Source organism: Macaca mulatta, chromosome 11 (genome assembly GCF_049350105.2).
Source record: "Macaca mulatta isolate MMU2019108-1 chromosome 11, T2T-MMU8v2.0, whole genome shotgun sequence".
Lineage (NCBI taxonomy): Eukaryota > Metazoa > Chordata > Mammalia > Primates > Cercopithecidae > Macaca > Macaca mulatta.
In genome coordinates this window covers 125,563,539-125,583,858 of record NC_133416.1, presented here as the reverse complement: position 1 = coordinate 125,583,858, position 20,320 = coordinate 125,563,539, and the positions used below count along the sequence as shown (strand labels likewise).

The 20,320-nt window shown below is 41.2% G+C and overlaps 1 protein-coding gene across 9 annotated transcripts in view; it reads left to right on the top strand.

Annotated features, from left to right (window-relative positions):
* TAOK3 (TAO kinase 3) overlaps positions 1-20,320 on the top strand; it is a 233,109-nt gene that overhangs the window by 79,804 nt on the left and 132,985 nt on the right. The window contains exon 2 of one of the 9 annotated variants that reach the window (XM_077955352.1): positions 18,387-18,459. The exons of the other annotated variants lie outside the window; for them this stretch is intronic. The gene's annotated coding sequence lies outside the window, so the exon portion shown is untranslated. The remainder of the gene's footprint in view (positions 1-18,386; positions 18,460-20,320) is intronic. 9 annotated transcript variants of the gene reach the window in all.

The window sequence follows — 20,320 nt, the reverse complement described above, 5'->3', positions numbered from 1 at the left end:
CTCTAATTTAACCTATCAGCAGCATTTGACACAGTTACGGCTCCTCTCCCTTGAGACTTTACACTTGACTTTCAGGATACCGCAATGTCTTCATTTTCCTTTTATCTTACTGGAGGTTTCTTCTTGGCCTCCTTTGGTTCTTCCTCTTATCCCCAATCTCTTAAAGTTGGAATGTTTCAGAGATTGGACCTTGGTCTTCTCTTTTGACTACGTGTCCTTGGTGATCTCATTCAGTACTGTGGTTTTAACAGCGTTAACAATATGCTTGGCCTGGAGCGGTGGCTCACACCTGTAATTCTAGCACTTTGGGAGGCCAAGGGGGGCGGATCATCTGAGGTTGGGAGTTCGAGACTAGCCTGACCAACATGGAGAAACCCCATCTCTACTAAAAATACAAAATTAGCCGGGCATGGTGGCACATGCCTGTAATCCCAGCTACTCGGGAGGCTGAGGCAGGAGAATCACTTGAACCCAGCAGGTGGAGGTTGCAATGAGCTGAGATCACGCCACTGCACTCTAGCCTGGGCAACAAGAGTGAAACTCCATCTCAAAAAAAAAAAAAAAATATGCTGACCATTCCCAAATTCATATTTCCAGTCTATACCTCACTTCTGAACTCCAGATTTATATCTAGCATACAACTCAATATGTCCACCTGGATCATCAATATATCAAAAGCTTAATTCCTAATCTTCTTTCCCCAGCCTCTTCACCTGGATCATTCTCTATGTCACTTGATGTTAGCTCCATTTTTCCAGTCACTGACCGAAAGCCTTAAGGAATCATCCTCAGTTACGTTTTTTCAAACTCTAAATCTAGTCTGTCCACAAATTCAGTATCTATCCTACAACAATGTGCATGAATCTCAGAATCTTAATACTGAATGACCAAAAGCCAGATACAAAGAAGTATATATAGTGTATGCTGTGTAATTGTATTCATATGAAATTCTAGGCCGGGTGCAGTGGCTCACGCCTATAATCCCAACACTTTGGGAGGACGAGGTAGGTGAATCACCTGAGGTCAGGAGTTTAAGACCAGCCTGGTCAACATGGTGAAACCCCATCTCTACTAAAGATACAAAAATTAGCTGGGCATGATGGCGCACGCCTGTAGTCTGAGCTACCAGGGAGACTGAGACTGGAGGATCGCCTGAACCCAGAAGGCAGAGGTTGGAGTGAGCCGAGATTGTACCACTGCACTCTAGTCAGGGCCACAGAGCGAGACTCTGTCTCAAAAAAAGAAAAAAAAAAAGAAAAGAAATTCTGGAAAACGTAAGCTAATCTGTAGTGAAAAAGAGTGGATCAGTGTTTGCCTAGGAAATCGATTTAGAGAGAGAGACGTTTACTGACTGCAGAGGAGCAAAAGGGAAGTTTGCGGGGGATGAAAATCTTCCTTTGATTGTGTTGATGGTTTCATGAGTACATACATCTGACAAAACTCATCAGGTTGTACAGTTTATATGGATATAGTTTATTATGTAAATTATACCTCAATAAAATTGATACACATATATAAATATACATACATAAAATAGATTCTGTCCACCTCCACTGCTGTCTACTTGGTTCGTGACACTACCTCAGTTACTATAACAGCCTTCTTTTTTTATTTTTGTTTTTTGAGATGGAGTTTCACTCTTGTTGCCCAGGCTGGAGTGCAATGGCAGGATCTCGGCTCACCACAACCTCCGCCTCCCGGGTTCAAGCGATTCTCTTACCTCAGCCTCCCGAGTAGCTGGGATCACATGTTCATCTTGGAGCCTTTGCACTAGCTGTTTCGTCTTCCCAGAAAACTCTTCCCCTAGATATTAGTACCTTCCTCACCTCCTTCCAAATTTGAGGAGGGTCAAATTTCACCCTTTTTTCGTGAGCTCTATCCTAACTGCCCTGTTTAAAATTATAACTTGACTCCACACTAGTGACATTCTTTTTTTTCTTCTTCTTTTTTTTGAGACAGAGTCTTGCTCTGTCTCCCAGGCTAGAATGCAGTGGCACAATCTCGGCTCACTGCAACCTCCGCCTCCCAGGCTCAAGCGATTCTCCTGCCTCAGCCTCCCGAGTAGCTGGGATTACAGGCATGCGCCACCACACCGTGCTAATTGTTTGTATTTTTTGTAGAGACAGGGTTTCTCCATGTTGGTCAGGCTGGTCTCGAACTCCCGACCTCAGGTGATTTGCCCATCTCAGCCTCCCAAAGTGCTGGGATTACAGGCATGAGCCACCACACCCATCAGAAGAATCACTTTTGTATAAAGGAAAGATATTTTTCAGTTGAGGGAACAAATATCTCCATAGTAAACTATTAATATAGTTCAGGAGCTGGGCACGGTGGCTCATGAAAAAATATATATATTTTTTTAATTTATATATATATATATTTTATATATCTATATATATATAGTATCAGGTAAGGATGAGCCATGTTATAATAAGAATACAAATAAAGTGCCATAGTAACTGAATTCTGACTATCAGAGGTAGGGAAACGAGGTGGAATGTAACATCTTAAAGGAACATTAGGATTTTGTCTTCTAACAAAGGGATAAAATATTTTAAGGTAAGTATAAGACCCAAGCAGAGAGCCCAGAGGCTATGAAAGTATCCAACACATTCAAGGAATTAACTAAAAAAAGTTGGTAAACTTGAATGTAAACTACATCTTAGCAGCCTAGAATACCTGGCTATTGAGTTTAGATGACTCCGACAAATATTTTTAAATAGTAAATTGATATTATTAGAGTGCTATGTGTTAAGAAGTTGACATTTTGAGTCATGTGGGGGAGAGGTTGGAAGCCAAACGATTAGGAAGTGATTGAATTTACTATAGGTATCATTATTTGCTTATGTGGCTCGTTTCCTTTTTTTTTGAGACGGAGTCTCACTCTGTCACCCAGGCTGGAGTGCAATGGCGTGATCTCGGCTCACTGCAACCTCTGTCTCCCGGGTTCAAGCGATTCTCCTGCCTCAGCCTCCTGAGTAGCTGGGATTACAGCTACTTTTGTATTTTTATTAGAAACGGGGTTTCACCTTGTTGGTCAGGCTGGTCTCGAACTCCTCACCTTGTGATCCACCTGCCTCATCCTCCCAAAGTGCTGGGATTACAGGCATGAGTCACTGCACCCGGCCAAGTGGCTCATCTCTCCTTCTATGCAATAAACACCTTAAGCATAAAACTTGACTGTGTGGATTGCTAACATTCGTCTGCATATTAATTAAGCTCCCTACTTTTTACACTTTAACCCCTGAAAGTCATTTTAAGAACTTAGAGGCATCCCAAGTCAGTTGTTATAGGACTGTTTACTTTTTAAAAGCAATTAAATATTGATTTTCCATGTTGATTTGTATATTAGCTGGGATAGATACAGTCTCCTAAAAAAAAAAAGGCAGTTTCTCCAGTTCCTGTGAGAGAATTGCTGAAGCAGTGTGAAGCAACTTTCAACAGGAGTAAACTGCTCTAACATGCATTATGTCAGCATGTATGGATGCCTGCCATATCTGCTAGTGGCAAAGCAAAATTAAAAGTGAGTAAGAATGCTGAATTGTCCTTTCGACATTAGAAATTAGGCAAGAGTTTCAAGTTTTAAACGCTTTCTAGGGTATAAAGGCATCCCCGAAAGTCCCATTACAGGATTACTTGAAAAGATTTTGGAATAAATACTTAGGCTTCCCTTGTCTTGAATTGGTACACCACTCTTCATCGAACATTCCCAATGACGACATTGCCTTTTATTAAAGCACAAAATGAAAAGAAAGTTTTAGATGGAGGGGCTTAGTATTCAGCAGTCTTGGAGGCTAGATGGAGTTCTTTATAATTTATCAAGCCACTTTTCTGAAATCCTTCATGTCATGATTTAGCTGAAATCTATACCATAGTTGTTAAAAAGACTGGGCTTGAGATTAGACAGCTTAGATTTGCATCCAGCTCTACTGTACACGCTCTGTGAAGTTGGGCATCAGATTTTTATCTGTAATAAGAGATCAGGAATAGTAATTCTTTCATAATGTTAAGGGTAAAATGAGATAATGTACACTGCCTGGCTCAGAGTGAACATTCAGTAAATGTTAGTATGGTGATGATGATGTTGATTACATTAAACTAGGCCCAACTGAGAAAAGTAACTCTTAGTTCTTTCTATCTTCAGTGCCTATAATAGTCTAAGATAAATGCTTATGAATTTTCCCTTTTCTATTCCAAGATTAGTTCACTTACCAAAGGCAACAATAAGTGAATGTTCAAAAAAATCCTGAGAAAAGACTGAATGAAGCCATATAAATCAATATAAGTGACATTTTAGACTTGTCGACAGAAGGCAGGCCCAAGTAATGGATTCTAAACTATTTAGTGCAAGGCCAGCATGTATTATGACTGTCCACGGGAAAAAATGTTGTATAGCAGGATTAAATTTTTGTTTCATGGGGCTGGGCTCAGTGGCTCACGCCTGTAATCCCAGCACTTTGGGAGACCGAGGAGGGCAAATCACAAGGTCAGGAGATCAAGACCATCCTGACTAACACGGTGAAACCCCGTCTTCACTAAAAATACAAAAAATCAGGCCGGGCGCAGTAGCTCACGCCTGTAATCCCTGTACTTTGGGAGGCCGAGGCGGGCAGATCACAAGGTCAGGAGATCGAGACCATTCTGGCTAACACAGTGAACACCGTCTCTACTAAAAATACAAAAAATTAGCCAGGCGTGGTGGTGGGCGCCTGTAGTCCCAGCTACTCGGGAGGCTGAGACAGGAGAATTGCTTGAACCTGGGAGGCGGAACTTGCAGTGAACTGAGATCATGCCACTGCACTCCAGCCTGGGCAACAGAGCAAGACTCTCAAAAAAAAATTCATTTCATATGTAGTATACATTTTATTTCACTTTTAAAAAATAACATAGACTAGACTCTGACTTCAAGGGGATTTATAAATGTTTAAATCCAATGATCTCAAATGCCAGGTCCTTAAGATGTCCATTAAAATAGATTATTGAACAAATTAGTTGAGAGTGCTGATAATTCCAAAATTATTGGCATTTGGATACCATGTAGTTTAATAAAATAATGAACTTCTGGAATAAAGGTCAAGTTACTTTTAAGTAAAACAATGTATGGAAATAGTAATTCAAAAAACCACATGAAGTAGTAATGGTTACTTGGTTTACAAAAACATTTACTATAATTCCTTTAAAAAAGTAAAAACCCCACTGGGCACGGTGGCTCACATCTGTAATCCCAGCACTTTGGGAGGTCGAGGCAGGCAAATCACCTAAGGTCAGGAGTTCAAGACCAGCCTGGCCAATGTGGTGAAACCCTGTCTCTGCTAAAACTACAAAAGAAATTAGCTGGGCATGGTGGCGGATGCCTGTCATCCCAGGTACTAGGGAGGCTGAGGCAGGAGAATTGCTTGAACCCAGGAGGAAGAGGATACAGTGAGCTGAGATCGTGCCATTGCACCCCAGCCTGGGAGACAAGAGCAAAACTCCATCTCAAAAAAAAGTTAAAACCTGGCCGGGCACAGTGGCTCACTCCTGTAATCCCAGCACTTTGGGATGCCGAGGCAGGCGGATTACCTGAAGTCAGGAGTTCAAGACCAGCCTGGCCAAGATGGCGAAACCCCATCTCTACTAAAAATACAAAAATTAGCCAGGCATGGTGGCAGGCGCCTGTAATCCCCGCTACTCAAGAGGTGGAGGTTGCAGTGAGCCAAGATCACGCCACTGCACTCCAGCCTGGGCGACAGACTCCATCTCATGAAAAAAAAAAAAGTAAACACCCTAATACATTTGACATATGACGGTATAGTTCAACAAGCATTTCTTAACCACAGGCAATGTATCAGCCACTGTGTTAAGTAGTGGCAATATAAATAGAATTCCTCCAGCCTGGCCAACATGGCAAAACCCCATCTCTACTAAAAGTACAAAAATTAGCCAGGCGTGGTGGCACGCCTCTGTAGTCCCAGCTACTTGGGAGGCTGAGGCGAGAAAATCGCTTGAACCCAAGAGGCAGAGGTTGTAGTGAGCTGAGATCTGGCCACTGTACTGTAGCCTGGGTGGCAGAAATAAATAAATAAATAAATAAATAAATAAATAAATAAATAAATAAGATTCCTGACTTTAAGCAGCTTATGGTCCTAATGGAGAGATAACTTAACCTAAAATAACCTAAATCTTGTGTGGTGAATTCCTGTGTCTGAAATAAATGTTTACAGTACACTTCTACAGGAGCATAAAGGAAAAAAACCTGCCCTGGCTTAGGAAACAGTCAGGAAGATTTCCCTGAAGGAAAGCAGATTCTTGAACAGATTCTGGTTAGCTAGGAAGGCAGGTAACTTTTCTTCCTTTCTTGCCAACTGGTGTTACTTGATGTCTCAGGGAAGTAGTTGGAGATAGCTGAAGCATCCGGTGTGAGGCCCTGGAGTTACTAAGGACAAGATCCAAGAGTAGACAAGGAACAGATCGCAGAGGATTTCATATGCCCTCTACAGGGAGTTTGGATCTTACATCCTGTACATGATGAGGATTAAAGGATTTTAAGTTAGCGAGTGGCATGGTCAGATTTTACTTTCAGGTTGATAACACTGGCAGTAGTATAGAGGATGGGTTCCATTAACAGCTTTAAAGAGTATTTAAAATCAGATGGTATATAAGGACTGATAGGATTAATCTGTTTCTTTTTTTTTTTTTTTTTTTTTTTTTTTGTGATGAACAGTCACTGTTTTTTTCCCAGGCTGGAGTGCAATGGTGCAATCTTGGCTCACTGCAACCTACACTCCCAGGTTTCAGTAATTCTCCTGCCTCAGCCTCCCAAGGAGCTGGGATTCCAGGCACCAGCTAATTTTGTACTTTTAGTAGAGACGGAGTTTCGCTATGGTTGCCAGGCAGGTCTCGAACTCCAGACCTCAGGTGATCTGCCTGCCTTAGCCTCCCAAAACGCTGGGATTCCAGGTGTGAGCCACCGTGCCCAGCCAGGTTCATTCTATTTCTAAATTTTAAATAAATCTTTGAAGGATAAAGAAACTGCCTTAAATATCTAAACAGGAAAGTACTTGTAATTACTTATATCTTGAGGAATGTAAACATCTGTGTTTGTATTTAGAGGAAGTATTGTTGAAAGATCAAATAAATTTAGAGAGTCTTTGGAAACATATTTTAGGTCAAGATTTTATACTTAAGAAGGATGTATACTCTTTTTTTTTAAGTTATTGAGTATAGACAAATATAATTGTAAACTTTTCCCTCTATTTCAAAGAATAATTTTTACCCAATTCTTGGAATTATCAGAATGTATTTTTGAAAGGAAAAGGATCATCAAAAGATCAGTTACTCCAAATACATGAATAAGAATAACATTCTTTTTTTTTTTTTTTTTTGAGACAGTCTTGCTGTGTCACCCAGGCTTAAGTGCGGTGGCGCAATCGCAGATCACTGCAGCCTCAACCTCCTGTGTTCAAGATTTTCCTGCCTCAGCCTCCTGAGTAGCTGGGATTACAGGCGCATGTCACCGCACCCAGCTAATTTTTATATTTTTAGTATTGACAGGGTTTCACTATGTTGGCCAAACTGTTTCTTGAGCTCCTGACCTCAAGTGATCCACCCGCGTTGGCCTTCCAAAGTGCTGGGATTACAGGTGTGAGCCACCATGCCCAGCCGAATTTTGACTTCTAAATTAGTAGCCATATGAAAATTGTCCAAATAGTTCCTAAGCATGCTATTTTTCTTTTTCTTTCTTTCTTTCTTTTTTTTTTTGAGACAGAGTCTTGCTCTGTTGCCCAGGCTAGAGTGCAATGGTGTAATCTTGGTTCACTGCAACTTCCACTTCGCAGATTCATGCAGTTCTCCTGTATGAGCCTCCCAGGTAGCTGGGATTACAGGTGCACGCTGCCATACCCAGATAATTTTTCGTATTTTAGTAGAGACAGGGTTTCACTGTATTGCCCAGGCTGGTCTTGAACACCTGAGCTCAGGCAATCCACCCACCTCGGCCTCCCAAAGCGCTGGGATTACAGGCATGAGCCACCGTGCCTGGCTTAAGCATTCTATCTTAGTCTGCTTGGGCTACTCTAACAAAATACCACAGATCGAATATCTTACAGTTCTGTGGTGAAATAAAATTTACTTTCTCACAGTTTTGGAGGTTGGGGAGTCTAAGATCAAGGTGCCAGCCAGTTCAGCTTCTGGTGTGGGCTCTCTTCCTGGCTTGCAGATCTTCACCTTCCCACCGTGAGCCCATATGGGCTTTTCTTACCACTCTCTATTCCTCTACTTACAAGGCCACCAATTCTGCCAGATTAGGGCCCCACCCATATGACCTCATTTAACCTTAATTATGTCATATTGTATCTCCAAATACAGTCATATTGGAGGGTTCGAGTTTCTACATATGAATTGGGTGAGGGAGGGAGATACAATTCAGTCCATAGCAGAAGCTGAGCAAAACTTTTCCCAAAGAAGTAAATATAAATGTATAAATATAAGTATATACATTATAATTCTGAAGTTTTTGATTCTCCAAATCTGATAATACTTAAGGGAAACTTTTCAAGGCAACAAAGTAGAAACGGGAGAAACAGTCCCAAACAAAAAAATAACTTGCTAATAGCTGTGACGTTTTAGAAAAATTGCACACTAGATAATCCTTCATTGGCTGTAAGAAGGTTTATTTTCAAAGCTTTTATTTCTGCATGTTCTATTATCTCCAGTGCCTGGCATTGTAATCCTGTAGGAGGGAGTCAAAAGTTATCAATACAGAGCTCTTACAGTGCCGTTGTGTATTTGGTGATCAGTGGCAGGTAAAATTTGTAGAGGCTAAGGGTGTTTACATCTTGGATTTTTCTTTTATTTGGCTTTGGAACGATTAAACTGAAGAATGCTGAGAATTTTGGTTATATACTGAACTCAGGGTGTGTTATGTGTCTGTGTGTATCTGAATAAAAGATTTTTAAACTGAGTAACATGGCAAAATCATAGACTTTTAGATTTGAAATGAAACTTAGAAATTGTCTTGACCAACTCCAAGAACAGGAAAACAGGCTTAGAGAAGTTAAACAACTTGATCAATACCACTCAATGCCACTCAGAGCTGCTGTGAGACTATTTCTGTTTTCCAGTTTAGGGTTGTTTCCACTATGTCATGATGCTAACCAATGGCAAGTGTTTTTTGATCAGGAATTCAGTTCGTGACCCGCCTGGCCAACATGGTGAAACCGTATCTCTACTAAAAATACAAAAATTATCCGGGCATAGTTGTGTGCATCTGTAATCCCAGCTACTTGGGAGGCTGAGGCAGGAGAATTGCTTGAACCTGGGAGGTGGAGGCTGCAGTGAGCAGAGATTGGAGCAGAGATTGCACCACTGCATTCCAGCCTGAGCAGCTCCGTTTCAAAAAAAAAAAAAAAAAAAAAAGGAATTCAACCTAGGTTTTTTTGTTTTTGTTTTAATTTTCATAGGTTATTGGGAGCAGGTCGTGTTTGGTTACATGAGTAAGTTCTTTAGTGGTAATTTGTGAGATTTTGGTGCACCCATCCCCTGAGCAGTATACACACTGCACACAATTTGTAGTCTTTTATCCCTCACCCCCTTCCCATCCTTTCCTCCTGAGTCCCCAAAGTCCATTGTGTCATTCTCATGCTTTTGTACCCTCTTAGCTTAGCTCCCACTTATGAGTGAGAACATACTATATTCAGTTTTCCATTCCTGAACTTAGAATAATTGTCTCCAGTCTCATCCAGGTCACTGCAAATACTATTGATTCATTCCTTTTTATGGCTGAGTAGTATCCCATTATGTATATATACCACAGTTTCTTTATCCACTCATTGATTGATGGGCATTTGGGTTGGTTCCACGTTTTTGCAATTGCGAATTCTGCTGCTATAAACATGCATGGGCAAATACCTTTTTGTATAATGACTTCTTTTCTTCTGGGTAGATAACCAGTACTGGGATTGCTGGATCAAATGGTAGTTCTACTTTTTGTTCTTTAAGGAGTCTGCACACTGTTTTCCACAGTGGTTGTACTAGTTTACATTCCTGCCAGTGGTGTAGAAGTGTTAGCTGTTCACTGGATCCATGCCAACATCTATTTTTTTTATTATGGCCATTCTTGCAGGAGTAGGGTGATACTGCATCGTGGTTTTGATTTGCAGTATCATTATGATGTTGAGCATTTTTTCATATGTTTGTTGGCTATTTGTACATCTTTTGAGAATTGTCCATTCATGTCCTTAGCCCACTTTTTGATGGGATTGTTTGTTTTTTTTCTTGTTAATTTGTTTGAGTTTGTTGTAGATTCTGGATATTAGTCCTTTGTCAGATGTATAGATTGTGAAGATTTGCTCCCACTCTGTGGGTAGGAATTCGACCTAAGTTCTAATGGCACAAGTACTAAGTCATTACTATTAAACTACTTTGAAGCAACTTAACCTCCTCGAGCCTCTCTTAGATTCATTCGAAATCTAAAATTCGGATTATAAAAAGCGTGAAAGGAAAATGTATCTTGGGGTCCCCAAATCACTAAGCTAAAGGGAAAAGTCAAGCTGGGAACTCCTTAGGGCCAATCTGCCTTCTATTCTATTCAGGGTCACCCCTCTGCTCGCTGAGGTAAATGCATATCTGATTGCCTTTTTTGGACAGACTAATCAGAAACTCAAAAGAATGCAACAATTAGTCTCTTATCTACCTATGACCTGGAAGCCACCTTCCCGCTTGGAGTCTTTCTGCTTTTTGCTTAGAGTTGTCCCACCTTTCCAGGCCAAACCAATGTTCATCTTGCACATGTTGATTGATGTCTCATGTCTCCCTAGAATGTACAAAACCAAACTGTGCTCTGACCGCCTTGGGCACGTGTTGTCAGGACCTCCTGAGGCAGTGTCATAGGCACACATCCTCAACCTTGGAAAAATAAACTTTCTAAATTGACTGAAACCTGTCTCAGATTTTCGGGGTTCACAAGAGAATATTTTAAAGTTATATAACATATATAGATTATGGCCGAGCACAGTGGCTCACGCCTGTAATCCCAGCACTTTGGGAGGCCAAGGCAGGTGGATCACCTGAGGTCAGGAGTTTGAGACAAGCCTGGCCAACATGGTGAAAACCCTACTAAAAATACAAAAATTAGCCAGGTGTGGTGGCAGGTGCCTGTAATCCCAGCTACTTGGGAGGCTGAGGCAGGAGAATCACTTGAACCCGGGAGGTGGAGGTTGCAGTGAGCCAAGATTGCGCCATTGCACTCCAGCCTGGGGGAAAAGAATGAGACTTGGTCTCAAAAAATAAAATAAATAAATTAGGCCTGGCACAGTGGCTCACACCTGTAATCCCAGCACTTCGGGAGGCCAAGACGGGCAGATCACTTGAGGTCAGGAGTTCGTGACCAGCCTGGACAATATGAATAAACCCTGTCTCTACAAAAATATAAAAATTAGCCGGGTATGGTGGTGTGCACCTGTAATCCCAGCTACTCAGGAGGCTGAGGCACGCAAATCTATATATGAAGATATATATATATATACACACACACACACATATATATGTATATATATATATGGTTATATATATGTGTATATATACACATATATATATGGTTAGTTTGTTCATTTTATTACTGTACTGTAGAGATTTCCCCTTTAAAAATATATATTTCCATAGACAGAAAGACAAGGGGCTTGCTTTCTTTTTTTTTTTTTTCTTTTGTTACAATGAATAAAGCAGAGTAATCTTTAAAAAATATAATAATCTAAATTTTATTTCTGGTAGTAATCTTTTGACTACTCATCTCAATTTGTTGCTATTAAGGAAGTCATTTTAACCTTTTGACTATATATTTAATAGGTGAATGTGAATGCCTAATTATAGAATTATAATATACTTAGCATTCATCTGACATTCGCTAAGAATTCAACTTACCCTCAAAGTTGAATTCTTAGTTTTGTTCTTAGCTTTCTCTTTTGTCTGCAGTCTTTGCCTGAGTTACCATAGCTGCTTCTTGAGCTTCCTGGCTACCTGATACAAATGACTCCCAGATCTGACCTTGCGCCAACATTTCTCCTGCACACCAATCTCCGTTTCTTTCTATTTTCTGTACATCTCTACCTGGATGTCCATCTATCACCTTCAATACAGTTTTACTAGAAAACAGTCACTATCTTTCTCCCATTAAACTTGTTTCTTCTACTAAATTCCCCGTTTTTATTCAGAGAACAAACATCTTCCCTGTCTCTTGTTCTTAGGGCCTCAGAGCTAATACTCCCATGTGTTTTCTAGGCTCTGTAGTCAATCAACTGCTGACTCTTCACTGTGTTACTACCGTGTTTCTCTTGACATCTACACTCATGGAATCATGGTATGGTAACTGCCTTCTGCTTTCAATTTTATTGCCAACATTCTAGAATAAGATTATCATTCCTTCTTATTTGGTAGCCCTAACCTGACCTCCCTGCTCTAGTCTCCTTCTATTCCAATTCAGTCTTTAAAAAATATTTTTAATTTATTTTTTCATTACAAAAGTGATGCATGTTCAATGTAGAAAATATCAAAAACAAAGATAAACAAAATATCTTTATACCCAAAGATAATCACTGTTAATATTTTTGGTTTATATTCTTTCAATTCCTTTTCTGTGATGTGTGCACAATATTTTTAAACAAAATGTTCTTAGTCCAGCCTGTATATTACTCCAGGCAACTACAGTATTATTCTTAAAGATGAAATCTAATTGAAAATGTTTTCATCAGTAGAAAAAAAGCTTAAAAACCTTTCTGTGGTATTAAAGTTCCTCGACAGTCTAGACCTGATAGACTGTTGCACCTTTGTTTCCCAAATCTGCAGAATAGACATTTAAGTAATATGCCATTTCCTAATATGCTGCAACCTCCAATTCTTTGTGCACACCGTTTCCTATAAAAAATTCTGCCTGTTCTTTTTTTTTTTTTTTTTTGAGACCAAGTCTCGCTCTGTCACCAGGCTGGAGTGCAGTGGCGCAGTCTCGACTGACTGCAACCTGTGCCTCCCAAGTTCAAGCGATTCTCCTGTCTCAGCCTCCCGAGTAGCTGGGACTACAGGCGTGCACCACTACACCCAATTAATTTTTGTATTTTTAGGAGAGACGGGTTTTCACCATGTTGGCCAGGATGGTCTCGATCTCTTTACCTTGTGATCTGCCCGCCTCGGCCTCCCAAAGTGCTGGAATTACAGGTGTGAGCCACTGCGGTTGGCCAATTCTGCTTGTTCTTTACAGAACAATCAAAATACTGTCTCTTCCATTAAAGCATTAATCGGCCGGGCGCGGTGGCTCACGCTTGTAATCCCAGCACTTTGGGAGGCCAGAGCGGGCAGATCACCTGAGGTTGGGAGTTCGAGACCAGCCTGGTCAACATGGAGGAACCCTGTCTCTACTAAAAATGCAAAATTAGCCAGGCGTGGTGACGCATGCTTGTAATCCCAGCTACTTGGGTGGCTGAGGCAGGAGAATTGCTTGCACCCGGGAGGTGGAGGTTGCGGTGAGCTGGGATCACGCCATTGCACTCCAGCCTGTGCAACAAGAGCAAAACTCCATCTCAAATAAATAAATAAATAAAGCTTTCATCACCTACCCATCTCCATCCCCTGCTTCTTAGAGAGTGAGAAATGCTCCCTATTTTGAACTTTCATAGTACTTGCAACACTCACTGGTTCTAGGTAATGAGTTTCTGGTGAATACATATCCGTATTTTATGTATGCATTTTATGTGTTCTATATCTTTCAGCACCTAACACAATATCTTAAGCATAGCAGATATTCAATAAATGTGGAAAGAATGAATGAATATGTGAGCACTGCTTTAGCTACTGTACCTCTTATAAAACTCATGAGAAGGATAATATTTTGTAGATATAGAAGAAGCTTAAACAGGTTATAAAACTTACTCAGGCTGCAGGGAAATGAGACAGAATTAGACACTGGAACACTGTAAATCCAACTTTGTCACTTATCCTTTGAGCTGTGCTGTGACTCTTGATCATTAATAAGTTATATATAGTGTGGTTGCCTATTGCTTGAACACTATCCTGTTTGGGATAGGTGCAAGCCAGTGTTCTTCCTTCTGCTGTGGAAACAGCGAAAGGAGTACAGGTCAATATTCCATCTTCAGTTACTTGGCAACTTGCATGCGGGCATGTGACTTTGGTCAATCAGATACTCCCACCCAGAACTTTGAATCTTGCAAGCTCAGGGCACAGCAGAGATTATTGTGGCAGTTGTGAAGATGATAAGAGTCCAATAGAGCAGAATCGAGTGATGATGGCATCAACAGCATCCTAAGCAAATGACGTGACCTTGATTGTGCCTTTCCTCCCTAGGGGCCTGCCCATTTTTTGAGCTTCCCGATTCATTCTATGAGATATCTTAAGAATACATTTATTTTCTGCCTAAGTTAGCCAGGGTTGATTTCTATTATTTGCAAATAAAAACAGTAACAGTGATGATTTTCATTAGTACTTACAGTGGAACAGCCTCATCAGTACATTTCAATGAACTTCCACAACATAAGATGAAATTCTATAGTAAGGGAACTACCAATGCCAAAAGGCATAGGAGTGATAGCAGTTCACTGGAATCACAGCGGGAAATGCCAAGGTAATTCTCTATAACTTTTTAAATAACAATGTGTATTATATCAATGTGATCAAGTAAGATTAGATTCACATCTAGCAGAGGTTTTGTTCTGTACCTACTACATACTTGGAGTATATTATCTCATTTAATCCTCACAACATTTGATGGATTTCTACCAAAAGAGGTTATAGAGGTTTGGCAGAAAACAGAATGGAATATACTCTACACATAAGAAGAGCTTTTAGAATTCCTCACCAATACCCATTTATACTGGTTATCTGAAAGAGTGAGTGGTTTGTATGCCCAGGTTTCTGTAGATCAAGAAAGCTGTTAGAAAACATTCCATTTTTGTTTTTACTAAACTCTAACTGAAATTTAGCATTTTCTATAATTATAAATGTTGGCAACAAACCACAAGAGTATTAGCAATACCTGTAACTTTGTCACCAATACAAATCACAAATATTTTATATCACATTAGTTGTTACATGTACATAAAAATATTGCTTATGCTCATCATTCATTGAAATTATTGTAGTTATTAGACTCCTATCTCTTATTACTAAATGCATTAATAAAGCAGCACATATATTACTATGTGACAAATTTGCTTTTTAATTTTAATTTTATTTATTTATTTATTTCGGTTTTTTGAGACAGAGTCTCGCTCTTGTTGCCCAGGCCAGAGTACAGTGGTGCAATCTTGGCTCGCTGCAGCCTCAGCCTCCTGAGTATCTGGGATTTACACGTACCCGCCACCACGCCTGGCTATTTTTGTACTTTTAGTAGAGACAGGGTTTCGCCATGTTGGCCAAGCTGGTCTCGAACTCCTGACCTCAGGTGATTCGCCTGCCTCAGCCTCCCAAAGTACTCGGATTACAGGCATGAACCACTGCGCCTGGATGCTTTTTAATATTTTTATAACTTTATTTCATTATAACTAGTTGGCTTCATAATTCTAAGTGGTTAATTTTTTCATGTAAAACGTTATTCTGAGAAGGTGTCAGTAGGCATCCTTGAACTGCCAGAGAGGTCAATGTGACATCAAAGGTGACAAATCCCTTTTATAGGGCCAACTATAACAAACCCACAACCAGCATCATACTGAGCAGGTAAAAGCCAAAGCATTCCCCTTGAAAACCAGAACAAGACCCTATCAGCACTCCTATTCAACATAGCACTGGAAGTCCTGACCAGAGAAGTCAGGCAAAAGAAAGAAATAGAAGGTATCCAAATAGGAAGAGAGAAAGTCAAACTATCCCTGTTTGCAGGCAACATGATTCTATACCTAGAAAACCGCATAGTCTCTGCCCAAATGCTCTTTGATCTAATAAATAACTTCAGCAGTTTCGGGATACAAAATCAATGTAGAAAAATCAGTAACATTCCTATATATCAAGAGCATCCAAGCCGAGAGCCAAATGAAGAATGCAATCCCATTCAAAATAGCCACAAAAAGAATAAAATACCTAGGAATACAGCTAACCGGGGAGGTGAAAGATCTCTGCAATGAGAACTAGTAAACACTGCTTAAAGAAATCAGAGATGACAAAAACAAATGGAAAAACATTTCATGCTCATGGATAGGAAGACAATATTGTTAAAATGGCCATACTGCCCAAAGCAATTTACAGATTCAGTGCTATTCCTGTCAAACTACCAATGACATTTTCCACAGAATTAGAAACTGCTATTTTAAAATTAATATGCAACCAAACGAGACCTTGAAAAGCCAAAGTAATTCTAAGCAAAAAGAACAAAACTAGAAGCATCACGTTACCTGTTACCAGACTTCAAACTATACTGCAAGGATATAGTAACCAAAAGAACATGGTACCCGTACAAAAACAGACACATAGACCAGTGGAACAGAACAGAGCGCCCAGAAATAATGCCGCACACCTGCAACCATCTGATCTTTGACCAAGTCGACAGAAACAAGCAATAGGGGATGGATTTCCTATTCAATAAATAATACTGGGATAACTGGCTAGCCATATGCAGAAGACTGAAACTGGACCCCTTCCTTACACCATATACAAAAATCACACCAGGCACAGTGGTTCACACCTGTAATCCCAGCACTTTGGAAGGCCGAGGCAGGTGGGTCACTTGAGATCAGGAGTTCTAGACCAGCATGGCCAATGTGGCGAAACCCTGTCTCTACTTAAAATACAAAAATTCGCTGGACGTAGTGGTGCACGCCTGTAGTCCCAGCTACTTGGGAAGCTGAGGCAGGAGAATCACTTGAACCCGGGAGATGGAGGTTGCAGTGAGCCGAGATGGCGCCACTGCACTCCAGCCTGGCGACAGAGCGAGACTATATCTCAAAAAAAAAAAAAAAAAAAGCCAGGCTCATGCCTATAATCCCAGCACTTTGGGAGGCCAAGGCAGGTGGATCACGAGGTCAGGGGTTCAAGACCAGCTTGGCCAACATAGTGAAACCCCATCTCTACTAAAAATACAAAAAAATTAGCCGGACATGGTGGTGGGTGCCTGTAATCCCAGCTACTCAGGAGGCTGAGGCAGGAAAATTGCTTGAACCCCAGGAGGCGGAGATTGCAGTGAGCGGAGATCAAGCCACTGTACTCCAGCCTGGGTGACAGTGCAAGACTCTGTCTCAAAAGCAAAAATAAAAACAAAAGTTAGCCGGGCATGGTGTTGCATGCTTGTAACCCCAGCTACTTAGGAGGCTGAGGCAGGAGAATCACTTGAACCCCAGAGGCAGAGGTTGCAGTGAGCCAAGATTGCACCACTGCACTCCAGCTTGGGTGACAGAGTGAGACTCCCTCTCAAAAAAATCAACTCAAGATGGATTAAAGACTTACATATAAAACCTAAAACTATAAAAACACCGGAAGGTAACCTGGGAAATACCATTCTGGATATAGGACCTGGCAAAGATTACGTGATGAAGATACCTAAAGCAATTGCAACAAAAATAAAAATTGACCAATTTAGACTTAATTAAACTACAGAGCTTCTGTACAGCAAAAGAAACTATCAACCGAATAAACATCCTACAGTATGAGAGAAAATGTTTGCAAGCTATGCATCCAATAAAGATCTATTAACAATATCCAGAATCTATAAGGAACTCAAATCAACAAGCAAAAAGCAATCCCATTAAAAAGTGGGCAAAGGACATGAACAGACACTTTTCAAAAGAAGACATGCACACAACCAACAAGCATAGGAAAAAATGCTCAACATCACTAATCATTAGAGAAATACAAATCAAAACCACAATGAGATGCCATCTCACACCAATCAGAATGACTGTTGGTGGCTCACACCTGTAATCCTAGCACTCTGGGAGACCAAGGCAGGCAGATCGCCTGAGGTGATCGAGAGGACAGGAGTTCGAAACCAACCTGGCCAACATGGTGAAACCCTGTCTCTACTAAAAATATAAAAATTTGCTGAGTGTGGTGGCGCACACCTGTAATCCCAGCTACTCAAGAGGCTGAGGCAGGAGAATCTCTTGAACCCAGGAGGTGGAGGTTGTGGTGAGCTAAGACTGTGCCACTGCACTCCAGCCTGGGCGACAAAGCAAGACTCCATCTCAAAAAATAAAAATAAAAATAAAAAATAGATGCTGGCAAGGTTGCAGAAAAAAGGAACATGTATACACTGCTGCTGGGAATGTAAATTAGTTCAGTCATTGTGAAAAGCAGTTTGGCGACTTCTCAACTCAAAGCAGAATTACCATTTGACTCAGCAATCCCATTATTGGTTATTTACCTAAAGGAATATAAATCATTCTACTATAAAGACTCATGTACCCGTATGCTCATTGCAGCACTTTTCAGAATAACAAAGACATGGAATCAACCTAAATGCCCATCAGCAGTGGACTGGATAAAGAAAATGTGGTACGTATACACCATGGAATACTATGCAGCCATAAAAAGAATGAGATCATGTCCTTTACAGCAACATGGATGGAGCTGGAAGCCATTTAGTAAATGAACTAACACAGGAACAGAAAACGAAATACCACATGTTCTCACTTATAAGTGAGAGCTAAATACTGAGTACACATGGATACAAAGAAGGGAATCACAGACACCAGGGCCTACTTGAGGTTGGAAAGAAGGAGGAGGGTGAAGATCAAAAAACTGCCATATTGGGTACTATGCTTATTACCTGGGTGGTGAAATAATCTGTACACCAAACCCCCATGCAATGTGCCTATATAACAAACCTGCACATGTACCTCTGAACTTAAAATAAATGGGTTTTTTTGTTGTTTTTTGTTTTTTGTTTTGAGATGGAGTCTGGCTCTGTCACCCAGGCTGGAGTGCAGTGGCATCATCTCAGCTCACTGCAAGCTCCGCCTCCCGGGTTCACACCATTCTCCTGTCTCAGCCTCCCGAGTAGCTGGGACTACAGGTGCCCGCCACCAGGCCCAGCTAATTTTTTTGTATTTTTTAGTAGAGATGAGATTTCATCATGTTAGCCAGGATGGTCTCGATCTCCTGACCTCGTGATCCGCCCACCTCGGCCTCCCAAAGTGTTGGGATTACAGGCACGAGCCACCACTCCCAGCCCTAAAATAAATATTAGAAAATAAATTCAAATTCTACTTTTTTAATTGCTGGGTGAAAAAAAAAATCCCTTTTATAAATAGGCTTTTGGGGTGGGGGCAGGTTTGACTTGCTCAGTGGTTCCCAAACTTGACTGTGTGTGAAAATTACTTTAAAGAGTTTTGTAAACAAAACTACAAACACTGGAATTTTCAAGGGTAATTAGAGTTGAATGCAGTTTTGGCCTTGGGTGTTGACCGTTGTACCCAGCCACCTTGGGTAAGATAAGATTCTATTCCCTAGTGTTTTCAAGTAAATCTATAGACCCCTGGGAACTTAAAGGTATGAAAATAGGTCTAAAAGTTCTCCACAAGTTTTTAATGTTATGTTTTCATTTTGATGATGATCTTTTATTTATTTATTTATTTTTTTTTTTTTGAGACGGAGTCTCACGCTGTTGCCCAGGCTGGAGTGCAGTGGCGCGATCTCGGCTCACTGCAAGCTCCGCCTCCTGGGTTCACGCCATTCTCCTGCCTCAGCCTCCTGAGTAGCTGGGACTACAGGCGCCCGCCACCGCGCCCGGCTAATTTTTTGTATTTTTAGTAGAGACGGGGTTTCACTGTGGTCTCGATCTCCTGACCTTGTGATCCACCCGCCTCGGCCTCCCAAAGTGCTGGGATTACAGGCTTGAGCCACCGCGCCCGGCCTTTTTTTTTTTTTTTTTTTTTTTTTGAGACGGAGTCTCGCTCTGTCTCCCAGGCTGGAGTGCAGTGGCGCGATCTCCACTCACTGCAAGCTCCGCCTCCCGGGTTCACGCCATTCTCCTGCCTCAGCCTCCTGTGTGGCTGGGACTACAGGCGCCCGCCACCGCGCCCGGCTAATTTTTGTATTTTTAGTAGAGACGGGGTTTCACCATGTTAGTCAGGATGGTCTCGATCTCCTGACCTCGTGATCCGCCCATCTCGGCCTCCCAAAGTGCTGGGATTACAGGCGTGAGCCACCGCGCCCGGCCGATGATCTTTTAAAAAATACATGATGGGCCCGGGCATGGTGGCTCACGCCTGTAATCCCAGCACTTTGATCATGAAGTCTGGAGTTTGAGACCAGCCTGGCCAATATGGTGACACCTCGTCTCTACTTAAAAATTCAAAAATTAGCTGGGCATGGTGGTGCACGCCTGTACTCCCAGCTACTCGGGAGGCTGAGG